This window comes from Podarcis vaucheri (genome assembly GCF_965113315.1).
Source record: "Podarcis vaucheri genome assembly, chromosome: 2".
NCBI lineage: Eukaryota > Metazoa > Chordata > Lepidosauria > Squamata > Lacertidae > Podarcis > Podarcis vaucheri.
The window spans coordinates 76,049,686-76,071,870 of record NC_138760.1 but is presented as its reverse complement, the minus strand read 5'-3'; the positions used below and the strand labels follow the sequence as shown (position 1 = coordinate 76,071,870).

Sequence of the window (22,185 nt, the reverse complement as noted above, 5' to 3'; positions counted from 1 at the left end):
AACATTATGGTTTTAGCTAGCCTTATACACTCCCCTATATTGAGGGTACTCTGGCACATGTCACACTTCAGAGCATCTTCTACATAATTATTTGGATTAACTTTGCCTCTCTGTGTGTTTTGTGAACTTTTCATTTTAGGTTTCATTGAGCTTCTAGCCCTGAACCATTCTTAGCCTTTGATAAATATTTTTTGTCTTCAAGGTAACAGATAAAGAAAACAACAACTGCAGCACATGCCGTAAAGAACTGATATATATTTGGAATGGAAAATTCTCCCTTCCTCTTCTGCCCACCTCTTCTTTTGAATGAAGGGGGGGGGGGAGTCCAGACACTGCTAGTTAGTGTGCAAGTTCCCAGAGGCATTTGTTACAGCAACTTTCTGTATTTGAATGCATAGAGAATAATTACATAATGCAAAGAATCCATCGATAACATTATCAGTATCTATTATTTAAGTAAAATTAATGTAAGCTTTTTGAGTTAGTTGCGGTACTCTTACGCACACTTTGACCGTGTGTGCCTTTTCACTGACTGAACTCTTAACCAGGGTCACTGTCTTTACCACCAGAACATCAGCTTTTCACAGTGTGGCTGGAGCAGTCTCCAGAAAGAATGAATACCAGACCGTATGAGCCCAACTACAATTAACAAGCTCACATGCTGCTCTCATTTGGTAAAGTAAACAAGGTTTGATTGAGGGGCAGTAATCAAGTCGTCTCCTCTCAGGAATGAAAAGAGTCCTTACAGGCCTATCCTATGGCAGTCAGAGCCAGCAGCCCACCCACTGGGGGCTTCTCCACCCCCACAAGAGTGCCCCTTCCCTACAGAGAGAAAGAGAGGAGGATGGGGCTGCAGTCTTTATGATGTACTACCTCTGTACCCTCCTGCTGAGCACAGAAATGCAGTGAACCAGGGGGGAAGAGGACTTGTATGGTACATTCTCCACTTTCTAGTCAGGAGAAATCTGGACTTAATTATATAAAACACACACACAAAGACAAAATGCATTTTTCTTAATAGTAGAATTAAAAAAAAAAGTTTGTGTGTACCACCAGCTGGGTTCCACTGTGCCTCTGAGCTGGAAAAGATTTGACACACTTGCCTAAATAGAGTGCCAGGGGCCCCGTGAAACTGGCTAGCCAGAAATCAGATGGGACAGTGTATGTGGAATTTGCAATATTACCTTTATTCATCACAAAGTGTAAGTTACATACAGCTTTCTCCACTTCAGCTGACACCCCGCCCCCAAAATACACATACCACTTTCTAATACACAATGCAACTTTGCTGAGTCCCTCTGCATATGAACCAAAGGTAGCTTCCTGGCCCTCTGTTTCTCTGGAGGAACTGTCTTTTATACCACTGGATAATGTCTATTCCGTCACACGATACAGCAACTGAACAGTTTTGATTTGTCTGCTTTCTGCACTTTCAGTTGCTTTATGCTTACAAAAGCAGTTCCTCTAGGGCATGGGTAGGTAAACTAAGGCCCGGGGGCTAGATCTGGCCCAAATGCCTTCTAAATCCGGCCTGTGGACAGTCCGGGAATTAGCGTGTTTTTACATGAGTAGAATGTGTCCTTTTATTTAAACTGCATCTCTGGGTTATTTGTGGGGCCTACCTGGTGTTTTTACATGAGTAGAATGTGTGCTTTTATTTAAAATGCATCTCTGGGTTATTTGTGGGGCATAGGAATTCATTTGTTGTTGTTGTTTCAAAATATAGTCGGGCCCCCCACAAGGTCTGAGGGACAGTGGACCGGCCCCCTGCAGAAAAAGTTTGCTGACCCCTGCTCTAGGACAACTGCAAACCATTCATGCACCGTTTTAGCATACTTAACTATATTCAGAGTAAATTAACACTTCACAAGAATTAGTTCACTGTTTGTTACAGTGGACAAAACACATAGAGCCCTAGATTGGCAATCAGAAGAACTGTTTCATCAGTGGAACTGCAGGCTTTTGGTGCAAACTACTTTCCCCAGAAGTCAATGTTAAAAGCTCTCATTATTTTTAATACAACAAGATATATATATTTTTAATGTCATTGAGAGGCATCCAGCTGGAAGACTTATTGTGTTGGGGAGCTGAATAAATATAGGGCAAATCGCAGGAGTTGGCAGTCTACAGAGATGGAACAGGTGGAAAAGGCTAACAAGCAGAATAGAACAAAAGAAATACTGTAATATTGAGTGCAAAAGCTCCAACACACTATGCCATAGTGACTATGATGATAAGGTCTAGTCCATGGTCTCTTGGTGGTGTACTGTAGTTGAAGGGCATCCCTAAATGCACATGGGTTAGTACTCATGAATGAACCACTCAGAATGTGCTACCAGTCGTTGCAACAAATATCTGTTGGCTCTACCATCTCTTTTGGGCAACTGCATAGTGTTATCACAGGCAAGACTTCAAAGGACTACTAGGCATGGTTATATTCTACCTCCAGTTCTAGAAGTAGTTTGTCTCTGATTACCAGCTACTGAGAATCTCAAATGGAGAGTTCCTTGTTGCATTCAAAAATAGATGGGCCTTTGATCTGATCCAGGGGGACTTTTCATATATTTTTAAATTTGGATCTTCTTCCCCTCCACCCAGACAGTAGGTAACATTTTGTTTTTCTGAGCAGCTGAACCTGTGAAGTTTGCAAGATCCCTTGGATTCAGTATGTGGCATTCAACCACAGCCCTTGGAGTGGTACTGGACACCCCCCCCCCGCCAAAAAAAATCCCTTTATTCTTGTTCAGTAAGAAGGAACCTGTCCTTTCCCAGCTCTTAAAATGCTCATTTGAATGGATCACAAGGATTTGAGTCCTTATTCCCCTACCACATCAGGAATATGATGGCAAGAGGCATGCATCAAAGGTCTCCTTCTCTTGTTCTGTTTCTATTGTACTAAGAGTACATATGGATGCAGTTATAAAGCATGCTAAAATTATTCAAACAATGTGTGTACATGTGAGCAGGCAAAACCCCTTTAAATATTTAGAGTTTCTCGCTTGCAATCAAGGTAACTGAAAACCTCAAACCTAATGTACTGCATACACATTATTAGCACTTCAGCCAGTTTCTTAAGAAATTCTTAAGAACAATTTGCAGTAAAATGTACATACACATACCACAACTAGGGAAAGGAAAACCGACCAAATGGCTCCCTATGGAAGCACTTCCCAGTGTGCTCCAAATTGATGAATGCTTGAGGGGGGGGGTCAGGGAAGGTGGGGGCATAATTGCTACCAACACTGCCCCCTCTGGTTCGCTGGTGAGATGCAGGGAAGTGGTAGTTAATGACAGAAACAAACTTCAGGGATTTCACAGGAAAATCCTTGGAATCAGTCAAACAAATCCAGACTGGCTCTATGGACGTTTAGGGTAATTGATGGGCCCCCAGGAGAGCACAGCTTTCTTCGGCTGTGGGCAATGCACCACAATTGCAGGAGTTAAAATTTCCCCAGGGGCAATATATCATAGCAATTTCCTTTGCACTAGGTAAATATTTGTATTATTTGCCTGTCTTTCCACACACATTCACACTTCCCCTTTTGGAGATTCTTCACTCAGCGCACACATCAGTTCTTTTTGGAACCAGAATGTCTAAAATCCAAATTACCCTGTGAAATAAAAGCTACAATCGGCTGCATTTAAATCAAACCCCCGCCGGCCTTGGGAAATAGTTCTGGCAAATACCAATATTGCATTTGGATGGTGCTGTGCGTGCCATTGAGAGTGAGTGAGATGGCAAACAAAGGAAAAGAGCAGAGAAGGGGGGAGGGAGCGGGAGAATGTAAGAAAAAGAAAGCAGAAAGGAGAAACAGAAAGCTGGGAGAGAAAATCAAAGCGATCAGGAAAATACTGTACTGTTCTTGAGAAGTGTTCCCTGGCTCTAAAGTGTCAGTCTGTCTCCTGATGGAATGTGTCACTGTGCGGACTTAGGGAAAAGACAGTGTGTCATGCTTGGAGACCAGCGGTCCTTTTGCATATGAAGCTCAGCCACTTTTCAGTCACCATAAATAAACAAGAGATTATTCCAGCCACTTCTGAGCCGAGATCATAATGGAAGGAAAGGAAGATTGGGGACCCCTTCTGCTGGCTCCTAGTGCATCTGTTCAGGAAGAGAGGGGTCTCTGAATTGGGGACCCCTTCTGCTGGCTCCTATTGCATCTGTTCAGGAAGAGAGGGGTCTCTGATCAGTTTCAGTTTATAAATGTCAGTGCATGCATCTGAGTCTCCTGAGAAAGGAACTTAAAGAACAGGAAATGTTTGGAGAAAGGCAGAAAGAAGAAGAAAAAAATCAGGAATACAAGAGAAATTATTAATAACTCCATGACTAATGTGTGCATGCACACAACTGGAGAATGATGCCAGCAAAAGCTTCCATATCTGCTTGTCAGGGCACAGGGCTAATAACTTTATCAAACTACACTAAGCTGCGACTCTCTGATCCCCTCTGTGGCACCATAGCCCAATTTCTGTGTCTCCCTGGACCCAGGCATAGGCAAACTTGGTCCTCCAGATGTTTTTGGGACTACAACTCCCATCATCCCTGACCACTGGTCCTGTTAGCTAGGGATGATGGGAGTTGTAGTCCCAAAACATCTGGAGGGCTGAGTTTGCCTATGCCTGCCCTGGACTATATGGAGACAGGCAGAATCCTCTTGGAATGTTTTATTCCTTCTAGCCCATTGTTGGGTTGGTATTCACAAGGAGCAGCAATCTAATTACTTCCTCTTTTTCATGTTCACTTTCCCTTACCAAATTCATGTATAATTATGAGAATTCTAACAATTGTAGTAGACACAAAAGAGGGTCTATTAGACACCTATTCTTAAATTGCTGATTATAAAGCACGCAGACTTGTTTCATACTGAATCAGTCAATCAGTCCATTTAACCCAGTATTCTCTATTCTGACTGACAGCAGCTCTCCAAGTTCTCAGAAGGGGTCTTTCCTAGCCTTGTTAATTGAGATCATTTTAAGTCAGGGATGAGGAACCTGTGGCCCTTTAGTTGTTGTTGGATTCCAATTCCCATTAGTCCCAGCCAACATGACTGGTCACAGTCTCGCAACATCTGAAGGGCTGAAGGTTTCCTATCCCTGCTTTAACTGGGGAACCAGACATCTTTGCCTACCATGAGTTTATTAAGAATGGGGATATGCTGCTGGATTACCGTAAATTGAGGACTACAGTGGTGCCCCGCAAGACGAATGCCTCGCAAGACGGAAAACTCGCTAGACGAAAGAGTTTTCCGTTTTGGAGGTGCTTGGCAAAACGAATTTCCTATGGGCTTGCTTCGCAAGACGACAATGTCTTGCGAGTTCCTGCTGTTTTTCCCCCCTTCCCCCCCTTTTTCTAAGCCGCTTATCAGCTGATCCGATCAGCAGATAAGCCGCTAAAAGCACTAATCCGCTAATCCGTCAATGGGCTTGCTTCGCAAGACGAAAAAACCGCTAGACGAAGAGAATCACAGAACGGATTCTTTTCGTCTTGCGAGGCACCACTGTAGTTGGGAGTGGAAAAGGGAGCAAAATTCTCTTTCTTGTCTCTTTTTGCCTACATTAACAGTCTTTTTCTCACCTAATGTTAAATTATTCTCAACTGTACAAGGAAATAGTAAAAATGTGTGAATAGTCGACTAGTTTAAAGTCAGACACACATTCCTACCTGCTTACATATGCATGTAGTATTTTCTTACATTGCCAAGCTCATCATAAATAAAGTAGCAGAAATGTGTTCTTTTGGGAGCAAGGCCACCTAGGTAATACATGTTTTTAGTTTTGTTTTTAAGAGAACAATAAAAAGAGATTCACAATTAATAGGGGTTAAAATACTTGCTGATATATCTGGCTATATAAAAATCAAAATCTTATAAACTAGTCTGTGAATGTTATAGTATATAGAAAAGTACATTTGTTTGCTGTGCCTGTACTGCTCTACAAAAAGACCTCACACACACTTTGAAATGCAGGACAAAATAATATCAAATTGCATGATTACAGCCATATGATTAATAGTATTCTGAGGGACCCTCACTTCTCAAAGTTACTGGTCAGCAAGATACCCTTGGCTGATCTGCAAATTTGACAACACAATGCCATTTGTACATCTCTATTCCTGAAGACATGTGTAATTAAAAAAGCTAGTGCAAAAACGAATTCTGTAAGTTTAGTACATTCTCCAACTGCAAATCCTTTCATAGACAAAATAGCACCACCTACCACAAGAGGGAGGTAGCAGCAGACTCAGGGGAACCTCAATGTTTGCAGAAGTACAAAAACCCTTTGGGGAGGAAAAATCATAAAGGGGTAACTCAAAACAGTCTAGTGAGGACTGAGCATGCTGAATGAACACAAAATGTTTAACGAATATTGAAGGGGGAGGGAAGAGAGACAAGCAAGGTGGATGGAGTATCCTGGAATGTAAGACTGGCTGAAAAGGAGCACTCCACTCTGCAACACTTTGTTGCAAACTCTACTTATCAGTATAACTCAATATATTTTCTCTGACATAATTCAAATGCTTTTAGGATGTACACATAAAAAACAATAGCATTATAGGATGGCCTATCAATTAGTGTTTATTTCCTAAGTTATGTACTGGGAAGCAAAGTATACTCCATGACCATCTTGGCTTGTAGCTGTTTCTGGTCCTTGCATCTTCTATCTGACTAATCTTTCCTTGGAGACTGATTTATTCAAATGGCTGGCCCTCTAAGTGCTGTATCACAATAAGTTCCACAGGTTAACTGTACATTGTGCAGAAAAGTACTTCCTTTAAGTTCACATTCTGACACGTGACACTAAAAAATTTGCTCAAGCATTTCTTTCCTTATTTTTGCCAGATGTGAATGTTGTTAACATAGGATCTACTGCGTGAGAGAAATTGACAGTATAGTCAAACTGATGCAGGTTTTACATTTACATTATAATAGAGCAATTTAAGAGCGCACCAATTTAAGCCTCCCAAGTGAAAATACCCTGAATGTTGTTTGTGCAAGACTGAAAGCATAAGAGAACCAATTTTTTTCAATTGCATGTTCTTGCTTTTGTAGGTTTTGAATTGCAGACCCAAGGAAATGCAAAATACACACACATAACAACAACCCCTGCCCTCCACTTAAGCCTTATTTGTCTTCTACCCAAACCACAGCAAGAAGTGAGGCTGCTCATGACAAGGGCAGAGCCAGAAAGCAGACACCTGCCTGGTTTCTCAAGTTTCCTTATTTGATTAGAGCTATACTGTTTAATTGATTTGATTGGCTGGATCAACTGATATATACCTTTTGACTAAAAAGGTACCCTTGGTTATCCGGCAACAGACTATGTATCTTTAAAAGAGATACTTCCACTCTTCTCACACGCAGGAGAGGATGCCTCTTTCGTGATAGTGCCTCCTAGGGCATATTCATCAGCTAAACACAAAGAACGTAAGCTGCTTTTTTTTCCTTTTTGCTTCAGAGCTGTTTTTCACCATATGTAAATTATGCCCCTTTAATCAATTCATCAATCAACAGATAGCCTAAAAACTGCTAAGCTGGGTGGGCAGTCCCGCTTTCCACAAGTAAAGCTTCGGAAAGCAACTCTGCTCTAGTTGGTCCTGAAAGGTGGATATATAAAGCCTACGCTTGCCCAGAATGCTCATTCGCAATACAAAAGCCGCCACCCCCCCCCCCACATCTTCCACACGAGATACTATCGCGTGCCAAGCGCGAGAGGCCCGAGACTCACTCGCGACTTGTGAAAAGCGCTCCTCTTCTCGCACTTGCTGGCCCGGCGAAGGCGCGGGCGCTTGAAGCCGCGGGAAGTCATCGGCCCCCCAAAAATGAAGAGCGGAGCGTGTGTACCTTGGCTCCCTAGGAACGCGAGGGCCTCGAGCTCGTTAATTAATTGCCCGCCAGTTGCGCGCTTTACGCGGGCACAAGAAGAAGCCGAGCGACGCTGAGGCGGACGCGAGGCTGGCAGAAGAGAGGGCCGAGCGAGTGAGCGAGGGAAGGAGGGGCAGGCCGGCCGGCCCACCAAACAACCTCGACGGCGGCCGCCTTCCAGTCTTCGCCCAGCGTTTTTACCTCAGGGAGAGTTGGCAGGAGCGGCTCGAGGCTCAGGGCCACGCCTACCGCCCTCCTAGCGGAGCTTCTGGTGCACCGGGAGGAGAGAAAAAGAAGCCACCACGCGGCGGGAGGGGAGAGGGAGAAATAAAGGCGGGCCCGGGAGCGGAGCGCGCGCGTGAGCTTTCACCTCAGCAGCCCGTGCTGGGACGAGGGAGAGAGAGAGAGAGAGAGAGACCTTGGCTCGCAGACCGCTGGCGCGGCTGAGGAGCCGACTTTTCCTCTCCCAGTCTGGAGCCAAGGAAAACGTTTCCTCCCTCAAGTTTATGCCCTGCTAACCTCTCCAGCCCTGTGGTACACTAAGCAAAACAAAAGACTTTTCACCGCATGTTCACACGCGAGGCTGAAATCGGTCTGCGAAGCGCGCTGGGTCAGCATAAAAAGCCTCGCCCCAGCCTTCATTTCTCACCTGCCGTTTCTGTCCCACACGAACCGTATTCCCACGGAGCACACAAATAAAAAGCAGCGAGTTAGGCTGGGGGCGGGACTCAATGGCGCGTTTATGCAGCCCGACCCTGCGGGGTTACTCTTAAGTAAAACCTGGGGGCGGGGGGGGGGTTCCGCGTGTGTCTTACTCCCAGGTAACTGTGCGCGTCACACGTGAAAACCACCCAAGTCTCTCCTCCCTTCCTCTGCACCCATCCCACAGGCGCCAGCCGGACGACTGTGCTGGAGCGCCGCGTTAATCCTGCCCTGGGACAACAACGGAGGCAGTGGCAACTTTGAGCACGCCTAGGGATCCGGCCCCCGGCTAAGGCGGTGGACCCAGAATTAACGCTCGATTCACTAACCACCACTACAATTTCAACCAGTTTTGTAAGATTTTTATACCAAAACGGCTGAACTTTGAAGCTTAAGATTCAGCCGGCTGGCTTGCACGCAAGTCGTTTTTAAACACGCGCAAACATACCAAGCAGGCTTCAAGCGCTTTGTGGAAGGCAAAGAGAGGGGTCCCGTGAAGACAGTCGGCTCCCATATCTGCTCTGGAAGAGGTTGGCGTCGCTTCCTCTTCAGGCGTCTCGGCTCCGGGCCTTTAAACCTGCCCGGCTGGCCGACCCGTCCTTGAGGGCTGCCAGGCCGAGAGCAGACGCGAAGGCAGCAGCAGAAGCGCTCTCTGGAAAGAGACTCGCGCCTGCTTCGGCGAGTCGGGAGCACCTTGGAGACCTCGCTCCCCGCAGACAACAGGGTTGTTATAACGGGGGCTTTTGTGCAAGGGGGGGTGGGCAGTTCTCCCTGGCGAAAGATAATTTCACCCGCATAAAAGCGGGCAGGGTTTTCCATTTTCCCCCTCCCTGCCCCCACCAACTCCCACTTTTACGGATTACTGCTCAACTTTCCCATCGCAGTGATGGAAAAAAAGGATTGGACCGGCCGGCCGCTGTCACTTTCCGGATGCAGCGAGTGGGAAGGAGCCGCTGAAAGTTTGCTGCTTCCAACAGCTCCCCACCTCCGTCAGCTTTGATCATTAACCTCCGTCCCCGTCCCCCCCTTGTAACTGTACACACAATATCACCGCCTTCTACGCTCCATAGGTACCAACTCCCTGGGGCCCTGAGCACCCATAAAATTCCCCACGAAGGGGCCTGGCACCCACAAATTTTGCACGCTGCATAGCACCCCCGGCCCCGGGCACCACGGTCGTGGGGCCAAGTTGGCACTCCTGCTACGCTCCCATCAACAGGGAGGAAGCAGAGCAGCGCAGTAACGGTATGGAAAGTGGAACCTGCGCCCGCCGCCCCGTGGGGCAAACCGAGCTTCTCTCCACCCGTCCATCTCGGCTCGATCCCTTCCATAGACGGGACGACGTGACACCTTTGCTATAGCAGAGGTTGGCAGCTCCATTGACAGAACCGAACTCACTCTCTCCATTAATTCGGAGGCGCGTGGACAAACGGGGAGGGGGGGAATGAACTCGCGTTGCGCACACGGACGTACCTTTTTGGATGTAGGCAGAGCAGTTTAGACGGTTCCCCAGAAAGGTCACGTCGCTGCTCGCCAGTAGGACCCGAGCACTTGGTCCCAGATCCAGAGTAAAAAAAAGGGGGTGGGGGGAATGGGAAGGAGCGAAAACCCTATCTATTGACACCAAAGAGGCATTTTCTCACCAGCTGTCCTGGTAGCGGCGTCCCACCGCCATCCCTCTCTCTCTCTCTCTTTGGTCAAAGTAAGCGGGCGGCCGCCGCCGCTCCTCCAATGTGGTCGGCAGCACCTTCCGGAATCCTGGACTTGGAATTCAGGACTCGAGTGGATTTCTCCGCCAATCCATAGAGACGCTCGACCCAAACCGGTTTCCAGAGGCAGCAGGCAAGCCGGACGGGACTTCCTTCGCACCCGCGGAGCGCAGCGGGCTCGACTTTTCGCGGCGCCTCTCGCCGCTTGTTCCGAGCGTAAATGCGCGGCTGTGTGCCCGCCCGCCCCGCGTCTGCACTCACTCGGTCCTTAAGTTCTCATTGCAGGCCCGGAGAGCAGGAGGCAGAAGGAGGAGGGAAGAAAGAAAAAGAAATAATAATAATGAAAGTGGCCTCCTGCCCGCAAAAAGAAAAATAAAGAAAATAAACCACCACCCTCCCCCTCCACACACGCTCGAAATCTGCTCCTCTCACATTGAGCACCCAGACCCTATTCAGTCAACTGGCGTCTACCGCCTTTCATTTGCATAGCCCCGCCTCCCCGTCCCCACCTCCCCGGGCAGGCAAGCGGGGGCCGGACCCGCCGCCGTTCTCTCCTCCCCACCGCCTCCTCTTTTTCCACCTGTGCTGCCCCTCCCCTCCCTCCCTCCCTCCCTCCTCCACCCCCCCCCCAGCCTTGCTGCCCCGCTCGGCTGGGCTTGGCAAGGCAGAGGCGGGCGAGGGAGCGAGCGAGCCGCGGGATTCCTGCGCTCTCTCCGGGTATCAGGCGAGTCCGGCTCGCGCGACTGTTGACTTTCTCTCCTCCCTCCGGCTAAGGCTGAGTTTCAGCAAGTCCCCCCCGCCCGCGGCTTCCCTATTCCATCAAGAGAATGGGGGGGGGAGAGAGAGCCTTATCCGAAACAAGACTGATCACGCACCCCCCAAATTCGTGTATACATACACCTCTTGCCACCTAACTCTGTGCTTTTGTGGACGGGGATTCCCCTCTTCCCCCCTCCCCACACTTAAAAAACACAGAGAGAGGCAGACGAAACAGGCGCGGGGGGGGGGGAAGGAATGGGAAAGACAAATAAATAAATAAACCGACTCCTTTGTCTCTCTCTCTCTCTCTCTCTCTGACTGAGTTATTCGGTGGATTGCAAGGGAGTGTCTCGCATCCCGGGGGTGGAGGGCTGATGGGGGCGAGAGACAGAAGGGTGGGGTGGGGGGTTAGAGTGAGAGAAGGAGAGGGAAAAGATAGAAAAAGCAAGAGAAGAAAGAAGATCGGGGTGAGGGTGAATTGAATGGTGGGGAGCGAGCGGGGTGGGGTGGGGTGGGGAGAGGTGGAGAGGGGCCTTGCTTTGTAATGTTGCAAAATCCAACCAGACAGATCCTTCAACAAATATCCTGCAACAAAGAAAACTCGGGCGTAACTGACAGCGGGAGAGAGTGTTATCTCTCTCCCCCACCCCGCCCCACGTCTTCCCATCCCAGCGCCTTAGTCGTTTCAGCAGTTTAGGCAAACCAGGTTAACCCTTTGGTGGATGGGATTAGGCGGAAGACCTACCTCTTAGGTCTGTGGGTGGAGGGAGGTATTGGGGTCGGGGGGCAGCGGGGCTGAGGTTAAGATGCAGAAAGTGGAGAAATGCCGCAGAGGGATCCCATTTCAAGTAGCGACCCCTTTACACGCTGTTCTGCATCAGATGGGAGTGTGAGCAGGTTCAAGCCTAGATCAATGCCCCATCCTCAGTTAAGGTTTGCTCCACCTTTGAGTCAAAACAGTGGGAAACATGTTTGTATGGGGGGTGGAGTTTTACGTATTTAAAGTATATAAAGATCAATAAGGTCTGGCTTCACCGAAAGGAGATCCTTCTTTCCCAGGTCTGGCTGTATATTCTAGTGAGTGAGGGGGTTGTTGTGCCCTTTAAAAAGGCGGAAAAATATTCAATAGAATGATTTACAAATGTATAGGTATATGCTTATTGCTTTGTGCACATACTGAAGGCTGTTTAGCAATTTACATTTCCCCCCCTACACAGAGGTAATCTGCACACTGCACATGTTGGCTTTCTGACCTGTGCGCTCCTGGCAAAACAGATACTTGCATTCCATTTAGAAGTGCCAGCATACGCACCCCCCCCTACGCTGGAGAGATTACTTCTATGCGGGGGGGGGGGGGAATATGTGAATGCCCCTAAGAGTGAGCAAGTTTTGATGAGGTCGGGCATAGCTATGAGAGTCAGGAAACCTGACATTCATCACTCTAAGGACATACAATGATTGACCAGCCAAAGGTTCTGCACTGAAATCCAAATGACAGGTTCTGGCCTAAGGCTAAGCAAGGAAGGATGCATAATTCCTCTGCCGCCTCCACCTAGCCCCCCCCCCCCGCAATCCCTTGTGTCTTTCACATTTATGTATAATTCATGAATGCATCTTTGGCACAAGGTATCTTCTTCTGTTGCACACGGGGAAAGCAAAAGCCGGAGTAACTTTTAGCAGCTGCTCTGTTAAGCAGCTGGAACATCATGCCACCAAAAAAAACCCTTAAAATATAGTATCCTTATTGCTTTCAAAGCAGTTGGGATGCATCCCTGAATCAAAAACGTCTCAGGTAACTTATGTTTATAATCAGGAGGAATACTATCACTTCTCACTGCAGTCAAAAGCCGTTTCAGATCTTCATAAAGTAAGCCTCTAGTGCCGTGACCAGATGGAGAACTTGGCTAAGTTGTTTGGCTAGGTGGTCTCAATATTTTTAGGAAACTGACCCCGTACCTAATGGAATCAGCATGGTAGGATTTGTTTAAAAATGTGTGCAAATCAGAATACTTGTGATTTTCTACACAAGCAGTAGATTTAATAAAAAGCAGTAGATTTAAAAGGTTAAGTGACTGACATTGCAACCTCACAACAGTTACAGAAAACAAATACTGGGCCACTTCAAAATTTGATTATCACCCCTGACTTGCACAAATGATGATAAACCATGTAGACAACAATGTGCGACTGGCAGTACAGGTCTTTTTCACTTTGGGTATGCTGTGTGTGAGTTAGCTAATGCTCATCAGACGACTCCAAACCCCCAAACTCTCACACTCTCATAGCACTATTTATTTTTTGCAGGATGGTCAGCTGATCAAAGAAAGTCTAGTTTATGAAACACCTGACTTTTAACTGATCAATCAATTAATTGGTCTGGAAACCTAGCCTTATGAAGAATGGTTGAAGAAGTTAGGTGAGCTTACCCTAGAAAAGAGAAGAATGAGGGCTCTTCTCTACACTTTCGTTTGTCAAATGATTGCTAGGCACGGGCCTGGGAGGTTTTCCTTTTGTCCTGCTACTTTCCCCAAGGTAAACCCACGGGTTATTGCTGAATTGGAACGTCAGTTGGGTTTTCAAATATCTTCAAAAATCTAAGGGGCTGTCACACGGAGGATGCAGCGAGCTTGCTTTCTGCTGCTCCAGAGGGCAGGACCTGAACCAATGGATTCAAATTCCAAGAAAGGAGATTCCAACTAAACATCAGGAAAAACTTTCCGACTGTAAGAGCTGCTTGACAGTGGAACTGGCTACCTTCGAAGGTTGTGGACTCTGCTTGAATGGAGGTTTTTAAACAGAGGTAAGCTGGCCACCTGTCAGTAAATTTTAGGATTAACTGGGCTCACCTTTTAGTTTTTTAAAAATTATTAGGCATGTATATTAATTGTACATTTCAGTCTTAGTTGTAACAATTTCCAGAGGGGTAGCCATGCTAGTCGTTGTTGCAAAACCAACAAAAACCTTTGCTGCACCTTAAAGGCTGACACATGTTATTACAGCATAAGCTTCCATGGGCTAGAGTCCACCGTACAATTTGTAGAAGAAAGAATGCAGGAAGAGACCTAATGCTTTCCAGCTGTATTCTTCTTTATGATTTGGCCCCACCAACAGAATTGCTCTTTCTTCAAGAACTTCTTGTTGGCTTCAACCCCCTGAAATCCTTTCCCTCCATTTGGGAACTAAGGATGTAACTCTATACCCACTCACCTAGGTGTAAGCCCTACTGAACTCAATGAGACTCAATACTGTGCAGGCATGTATGGGATTGTGCTGTGAGAGGTGTTCCTGATAAATATTGTGTTTGTTTCGAAACACAAGTGCACAAACACATGTTTTAAGGTGCACACAGACATCACATAGGATGAAGAACTTCTTATTTTGCAGTAAAAAAATTGCTTATCTTTCCAAACAGCTTTAGAGCTTTTGCAAAACACTTATCTAATATTTGCCGTATAATAGACACACATAAAGCTCTTCCTAAGTGTACAGCCTTCTCGAGCTACAAGCTTGCACAGACACGCTTCAAAAGTAATCCTTAAAGCATAAACTTGGATATCGCCAAAAGTTGTCTTTTATCAAATGAGATCACTGGTGCATCTCGCTCAATAATGTCTCTACACTCAATTGCAGCAGCTCCTCTTTCCCAGGGATTGAACCTGGAATCTTTTGCATACAAGATATGTAAACATGTGCTCTAGTCTGAGCTGCAGCTCTTTTCCTGTTTTTTTGTTGCATATTTTAAAATTTACTGGCCATAGTTTTAGGAACAGACGATGATATGAATCTGCCTTATTCAGGGTCAGACCAGTAGTCTACCTAGCTCAATATTGTCTGCACTGACTGATTGGAACTTTCCAGGAATTAAAAAAGGGTTCCCTCCCCTGGTCCTGCCTGGAGATGTCAGGGGCTGAACCTGAGATGTACAGCATGAAAAGCAGGTGCTCTACCAATGAGCTGCAATCTTCCTCCTTATGTGGTCATTCACCTTACGTCGTTGTGGATATTTGTCTTTATTTGATAATGTTCAGGTGTTTGATTTACAGTATTTTATGCTAAGGATTGTTGTTTCGTTCAACTATTCTGATAACCATTCGGGGTTGAAGAGCAGGATATATATGTGTCATATGAATATTCTGAAAGCTTGTAATGCATAAAATGGGCAAACATTTTCTAAACAGCATTATTCACGTTGAATAATTTCCATCCTGTACAAATCAAAAGCTTAAAGATCTTGGCACCACATTTATCACAACATTTCATAGGCCAGTGCCTACTTCATCAGAAGTGGTTCCCTAAGTGGATAAGATAAGCATACTCTGAATTTAATTTGATTCTATATTATTTTGGGCTCAACTATCCCTTGCACTACTTGATCGTTTAGCCTGACTAGGAAAAACATGCCAGCAAAACAATTGTGTCTTTTTATCTTCTCTGTGCTCAGGGCATACTGAGGAGACCATACATCTGATAAAGTGGGCTGACCCATAAAAACTTATGCTACAACACATATTTTTAGCTTTTACAGTGCCGCAATATTCTTTGTTATTTTTGCTGCAACAAATTAACATGCTCAACCCTCTGGAATCCAAAATAATTTTTGCAGTCATGTCACATACATAGGATAGCATTTTCTAATACGCCTTTTTTCCCGTGGGTGAGAATACACTAGCCTTTCAGCAAGAACATAGTTCCTTTAAATTAAAAGCAATGTCTTTCACTCTAAATCCCAGTGGGAATTTCAAGTAAACATTGGAAGATTATGGGCATACTTTATAAAATACAAGCAGTTTTGCTGTGCACATGTAAAACATTGCCCATATAAATTGATTCTATGCATTAGCAGCAAGTCCCTTAGAGTTCCAAGAGTGCATAAGATTGTTGTTGTTTAGCACAATCCGAAGTATCAGTGGGATATACTTTCCTAGGAAGTCCACTTACGTTTACAGAAGTATTCGTAAGATTCCAGTGTGGCATATCCTATGTGTTGGGTTGTTAATACCAAAATAGTTTGTTTCCAATGCATATCATCACAAAAGTTTTCTGTGTGCAGCTTTTTGCTTTGAGAACTTTGGAATAAAGGCCCCATTGAAGTTTAGAGAACTATGAAACAAACTTTTCAGTGGCAATGATTTATGAAGTATCAGGGAAGCAACCAGAGAAATAGCCGCATAGTACCTCTTGGGTACATGCCAGTGGGTACCAGGATGGTTATTCACATGAAAGAGTGCCATCTATTGGCTCCCAACATGATTTCTTGTTATCTTTTCCACAGCTGTCCTGTTGTGGCACAGACCAGCTCTCAGTTAGGTTTCAAAACTTGGGTTGGGAAGGGGAAGGGAAGGATTAGGCAGCACTACAAGAACATCTTCTTAAATACTGCAGCGCCAAAGCTCTACCCCAGCCTATCTTGCACCTTCTTTGTACCTTCATTAGTATGTTCACCGTGTCTCTAGAACAGATAACAGTTGGGGGAAATATATATATATAAGTTCTAGAGAAGGGCAATGAAAAGCTTCAGTGACATGAAAAGATTCCATAGAAGGAGAGATTAAAAATGCGAGGGCTAGGAAACAGGCAGCAGGAAGGATGAGAGAAGAATACCAAGTAAGAAGTGAGATAAGGAAGGCCAATCAGACATTCCAGTTTACCTTCCCCATAGCAGAAGTATTCAGAGGTGTCCCGGCAGGTGTCCATTCATGTTTTACCAATGATGAGAAGGATGAGGTGGAAGGAATAATAATGAGCACAGTCATGCATGTGCCGAATGCCGCAGAGTACAGTGTGGTGATGCATAAGGACCAAGAAACCGGAGCTCTTGGGGTCTGGCTGCTCCAAAGTAACAGAAGGCTCAGCATTTACATGATCAATTTACATGAGGATGAGGATGGATGGCAATCTGTTTTTCTTTACCATACTTCTTGCATACCAATTAGCATACAGGTGTTTTCTTAGACAACATATGAAAACTATGTTCTCCATTTCAAAAAGAAACAACTATTTTAGCAGATACTAACAGGAGCATGTACAAAAAAACCCCTGAATGTATTGTTGCAATGCATATAATTTGTGCATGGGATGCTTTAAAAATAAGAATGGTTAAGACCTGGGGCTTGTCGACACTGGAGTTTAATGTGGTTTTGAAGCTGCTTCAGTCTTGTGGAAGAAGCAGCTTTTCACATGAGTGACTCCTAATTCTTGACTTGGAGTGGCACACTTTAAAAAGCCTGCACTTTTGTGAAAATATGGTATATTTTATTATTTTTTAAATTTCTATACCGCTTTATATTTTTAATAAAAACCTCAAAGCGATGTACAGCATATTAAAACAATCAATCAATCAATAAAACAATAGCTGGGGAATGTTCCTCCAGCCTCATGAGAAGCCTCTTCAGTAGGGCTGGTGAGTGTGGGCCTCGCCCCCTAGGCCAGGTGGAAAGCGCCTTGCAGGGAGCAGCCTTCATGCCTCATAGGCGGGTGATGTATTTTGATGATGATTATGATGATAGTTTTTAAAGGTAGACATGCACAGGTAAACAAATACATATATGCATGTCCACAAAGGACCTGAGATTTCCTAGCTTGCAGCAGCAGACATGTTTAAAAATTATTATTTCTTACTTCTCTTTTGTGCAAATCTGGTATATTGAAAAGCATGTCTTTAGGTTTCTAGATCTTATGGTGGAGATGATACACAGCATGGATACATCTCATCAAGCACTGCTCACCAGTGTGAGCAACAGTAGTTCACACACAAACACACGCATCAGCCTCCATGTATTGCATGATGAAGCAAAGGAATGCTCTTTCAGTTTCACTTCTGATTAAACAGGATATTAACACACAAAATCAATGGAGCAAAAGCACTTTATACCTTATCATCAGCACACTGCCCTATTACGAAGTGGACCCATACAATAGGCAGAGATGGAGCTAGATGGTTTAGGACTAGTCTGGATATTCAGAGCAGCTCTGGGTTAGGAAGCCACTTAAAATAGTTCGCTGGCTTAACTGATGCTTAAATCCTTCAAATAGTTTGAGCTCATTCACTGCTGCAAGGCATTAAACTGCCTTATATTTAAAACTGCCCAAGAGAACAGCTCAAGAGCTTAAACTTCCAGCCTAACTCTGTTGAGTCTTCAAGGCATTATGGTAGTTTAAGAGTTAATGACAGCAGCTCCCCTTAAATTTCTTATGAGATTAGGCTGCGATGAGTCAAGCTATGTGCCACACATTATTGCTCAGGTTCCTTTCTGGGATCCAGTCCTTTTGTTAGCACTGAGCTTCTGATTCCAAAAATAGTGAGAAAGAGTCCCCTGCCTTTCCACCTTTGCACTATTGTAAAGTCACCCTCTTCTTTCATCTACATCTCCCTGGCTGCCAAGCAAGCCCATTATATCCTGTCCCAATTCACTAATGAGATGAATCGGTCCCTGTCCCTTTTCTTTCAAGCTCTTGAGTTTACAGAACTGAAGAGTTTGTCCACCCCCTTGTCCTCTTCTGTTTCCTTTTTCTGCCTTACTTTCCAAAGTTTGCACAGATACCAGAGCTGTGCTGGAGATAAGGTAGGTTGAGGGGCATTCTTTGTGGCGTGGATGGGCATTTGTGTGCATATGTGAGTGAGTTAATGTGGTGGTGGGGAACCTACATGCATCCAGCTGTATGGTTGCATCAAGCATATGCCCTTCCCTACTTAAGACTATAAGGAAAGCCTGCTAAGTCAGGCCAATGCACCTTCTAGTCCATCTTGTTCTCACAGTGGCCAGCAGCACACTGCCCACCTACATTTCCCAGCAGATTCTGGTTTTAGAAACAGTGTACCAGTTCCTGGGGAGCCTGAGTGGGAGGGTGCTATTGTGCTCATGTCCTGCTTGCGGGCTTCTCATCACACTTGGGTGGCCAATGGGAGAACAGGATGCTGGAGTAGATGTGCCTTTCAGGCTCTTCTTATGACTCGGTCATGCAGAGACAATGGGGCTTGTGCTTGCCTGGCTGCTTCCCCTGCTCATCATGGGCTTTAGTCTGAACTTGGCTAAGAGAGCCTGCAGTCTCTAGGGATGTGTGGCTTGCTGACTGGGTGCATGTGATGCCTTAAAAATGCCATAATCTACAGAGGAACACCAGAGTGAAGAAAGCCCAGCATCTTATTCTGTTCCACCTCTTGTGCTAATAAAAGAATAGCCCATCCCACAGGGGTTCAGTGCAAGGTCTTTTTTTTTGCAGATGGAGATAGATTCCCCCCCCTTCTTATCCAGTCTTCTTGCCTTATTTTTGTGCCTGCTTGAGCCATATGCCCATGTAACGGCATCTTTGGTACTAGGAAATGTCAAACGGAAAAGGCATTAGAGTGGAGGCTGTTTTAGAGCGAACACATTCCTGTTGTTCAAGAGACTTGTATGAGATATTATATTGCTTTTCTACATTATTTTTGAAGACCTCCTCACGATAGGATTTCTGAGCACAGGTATAGCTATAACCATGAGAGCCAGTGTGGTATAGTGGATACAGAGAGAGCTGAGCTCTGGAATGACCTAGCTTTAAAGCCCTGCCCAGCTATTTTACTTACTTACTTACTTACTGAATGAATGAATAAAATTTATATACTGCTTGCTTGCAAAAAAGAGAAGCCCCCTAAGAGGGTTGCAACAATCTAACATAAAACATCGAAATTATTGATGTGAACAGGTATTAAATATATTCAAAAGCTGATTAAAATCAACAGCAGCCAAGTAGAGCAGCTTTGGATCAGTCACTATGTATTCCCATGCAGAATCAGTCTGTGGATTAAATGAGGAAAAGCCCCATGTCTGGCATCCTTTAGGGAAGGGCAAGAATCAAACCTCTTAAACTGTACAGGACTGGCAACAGGGAGCACAAATGGGTCTGCCTGCAACAAAATGTTGCATTATGGAATGGCCCTTGTTCAGTATTCCAACCACTCCACTTCATTCCCGGCTCCGTTTTCCATTCTCAGCCTCCGCCACTCCCCTGCCGCCAGTCAGTATTCCGTGACTGCTATACACACTCAGTCCTTATTTAACTGTGATTATTGTTTGCTTTGTTTGTTTTGGTGAGCTCCCTCTGTTAGGGTTCCCTCGCCCCCAGTTTTTTAAAAAAACTTCTGCTGCCAAGCTTGGGGTTCACCCAAGAGGACTGTTCTTCTGGATGGGTGCTGCTGCTGTGACTACATAGGGAATGGGGTACCCCCAGTCTAAAGATTGGAAACAGAAGAAATTATGCACAAAGGAAGTGATTGCACGCACACGCACACAGAGGTTCCATGCTATTCTCAGTTTTATAGACAGTAAAATGATCTTTAAAATAACGTTATCTTTTCTGCAAGGCTCTTATACAGCTTTTTTTAAAAAAATCATTGTGTAATATGTGTAGAATGAAGAAGAAAGTGATATCAGGGGAGTGTAGTAATGAAGGGACTGGGAACAAGGCCAGGGATCTCTTTCATCAGCTGGTGCCTTTCCAGGGTTTTTCTTTGGGTGGTGGGGAGTGTTTCTTGCCGTTTGATGTTAGGCAGACAGCAACTGGAAGCAGTTCTACCTCCCACCAAGCATTGTTGTGGAATGCAAATGACACCAACAAACAAAGGGCTAAGTGTTCTTAAGCCTGTAGCACTGGGGACAGAATGATAGCCTCCTCCACCCCACCCCAAATGGAAGGTAGTATGATAGGGACATGGTTTCTTGTAGTGGGCATCCTACCGTTATCTCTATTTCCATTTTATGCAAGCCTTTCTAGTGTTTCCAAAGTCTTCCATATTTGCTTGACCTGAGATGACAGTGGGAGAAAAGGAATGAGTTTGCACAATATGGGAAATGATCCTTTTATCACACTACGTACGTTAATTTTCTTCAAACCTGAGAGAGCCTGTGTTGAACCTAGGACTTCCTAGCTCACACAATATGCAGTTAGGGTTGTGGGAAATTGCAGTCAAACTTAACTATGCATAAGTGCTAGTTAGTGCACGAAGGGGTTAAGACCAGAGACCTAGACTGCGCTAGGTCACACACCCTTGAAACCGCTTCTCTTCCTTTCTCTCACCCTCTTCCAGCTGTGTAACCAACCAAGGAAGGATGTGTCTTAACTTGTTCCAAAGTAAGACTGCATGTTTGCAACTGTAACCTGTATTTTGCACCCAAGAGCATTCTACCTGTGTTCTCCTTGCTGCTACATGGAGTAATGCATGAACCAGACCTTTGGATTTAGTAAGCAAAACTTTGTAAACTTACTTAACAGCGTGTGGCATGTTCATTGCTAGAGGGGTAGAGAAAGCGGGCAAGCATTTTAAGGTCCAAGAAACAGGATATGCAAAAGGCTTTAACATCCTATATTCCACGCTATTCTACTGGTTAACTATGAGTATGTTTTTAACTCTGCTTGGGGCTCTCTTCCACTGGAGAGTGTGCAAGGCCCCATGTTTTGAACCTAGGTGTCCAGCTGATGGACACATCTATTTTCCCCACACAAGGATATTGGTCTATCTATCATTTCCAAATTTTGTAGCCCACTTTTCTATAAAAATACTCAAGGTGTCCTGCCACACTTTTACAAAAACACATGTGTTTTAAACCTGTTTTCAAAATGGCCAAGTTAAAAATTAGTCCAAAAAGTCAGAGCCAGCTAGAATATATCAGTCTTAGCTGCCCATCAGAAAACAAACAAATCCAGGCAGACTTTCTTTTACAATGTGTTCCAGTATCTTGGTGCCACAACAAAAAAGGCCCTGTTCCTTCTATGCACCCACTGTACTTCAGATAGCAGGGGAATCTGGAGTAGGGCCTTAGCAGTGGGTCACAGAGTTGGCTAGGCCTGGAAGTGAAGCTTGAGACCCTGTCTCAGGCCAATTACAGCTTTGAAGATCAAAACCATCACTCTGAATTGAGCACAGAAATGAATTGTTAATCAGTGTAATACAATATGGGTGGCACTATATGTTTTGATCTGCTTATTCTAGCTAACATCCCACAAGTCAGGTTCTGAACCAATTGGAGTATTCAAAGGCAGCCTCATTGAAGTAATCTAACCTGGAAGTGGCAAGGCCAAATCTTTGGCACTCCAGGTGTTGTTAGACTCTAACTCCCACATGATCAGGGCAGATGGAAGTCGTAATCCAACATTTGGAGAGCCACAGGTTCTCAGCC

At 45.2% G+C, this 22,185-nt stretch overlaps 1 protein-coding gene and 1 long non-coding RNA gene across 8 annotated transcripts in view; both read right to left on the bottom strand.

The window, feature by feature from the left end:
• The window catches only part of SEMA3F (semaphorin 3F), a 126,540-nt gene extending 115,706 nt beyond the window's left edge, over positions 1-10,834 (bottom strand). Inside the window, exon 1 of one of the 7 annotated variants that reach the window (XM_082214502.1) lies at positions 10,208-10,834. The gene's annotated coding sequence lies outside the window, so the exon portion shown is untranslated. Of the gene's footprint in view, positions 1-7,725; positions 8,027-8,063; positions 8,086-9,012; positions 9,113-10,037; positions 10,163-10,207 lie in introns of those variants that run through there. The other 6 variants (XM_082214508.1, XM_082214504.1, XM_082214505.1 and 3 more) reach the window with 6 other exon arrangements.
• Positions 10,835-10,907: 73 nt separating this feature from the next.
• Positions 10,908-22,185, bottom strand: part of LOC309527734 — a 68,227-nt gene continuing 56,949 nt past the window's right edge. Inside the window, exons 9-10 of the long non-coding RNA XR_014217315.1 lie at positions 20,746-20,812; positions 10,908-11,976 (exon numbers count right to left, since the gene is read on the bottom strand). This is a non-coding gene — a long non-coding RNA (uncharacterized lncRNA). The remainder of the gene's footprint in view (positions 11,977-20,745; positions 20,813-22,185) is intronic.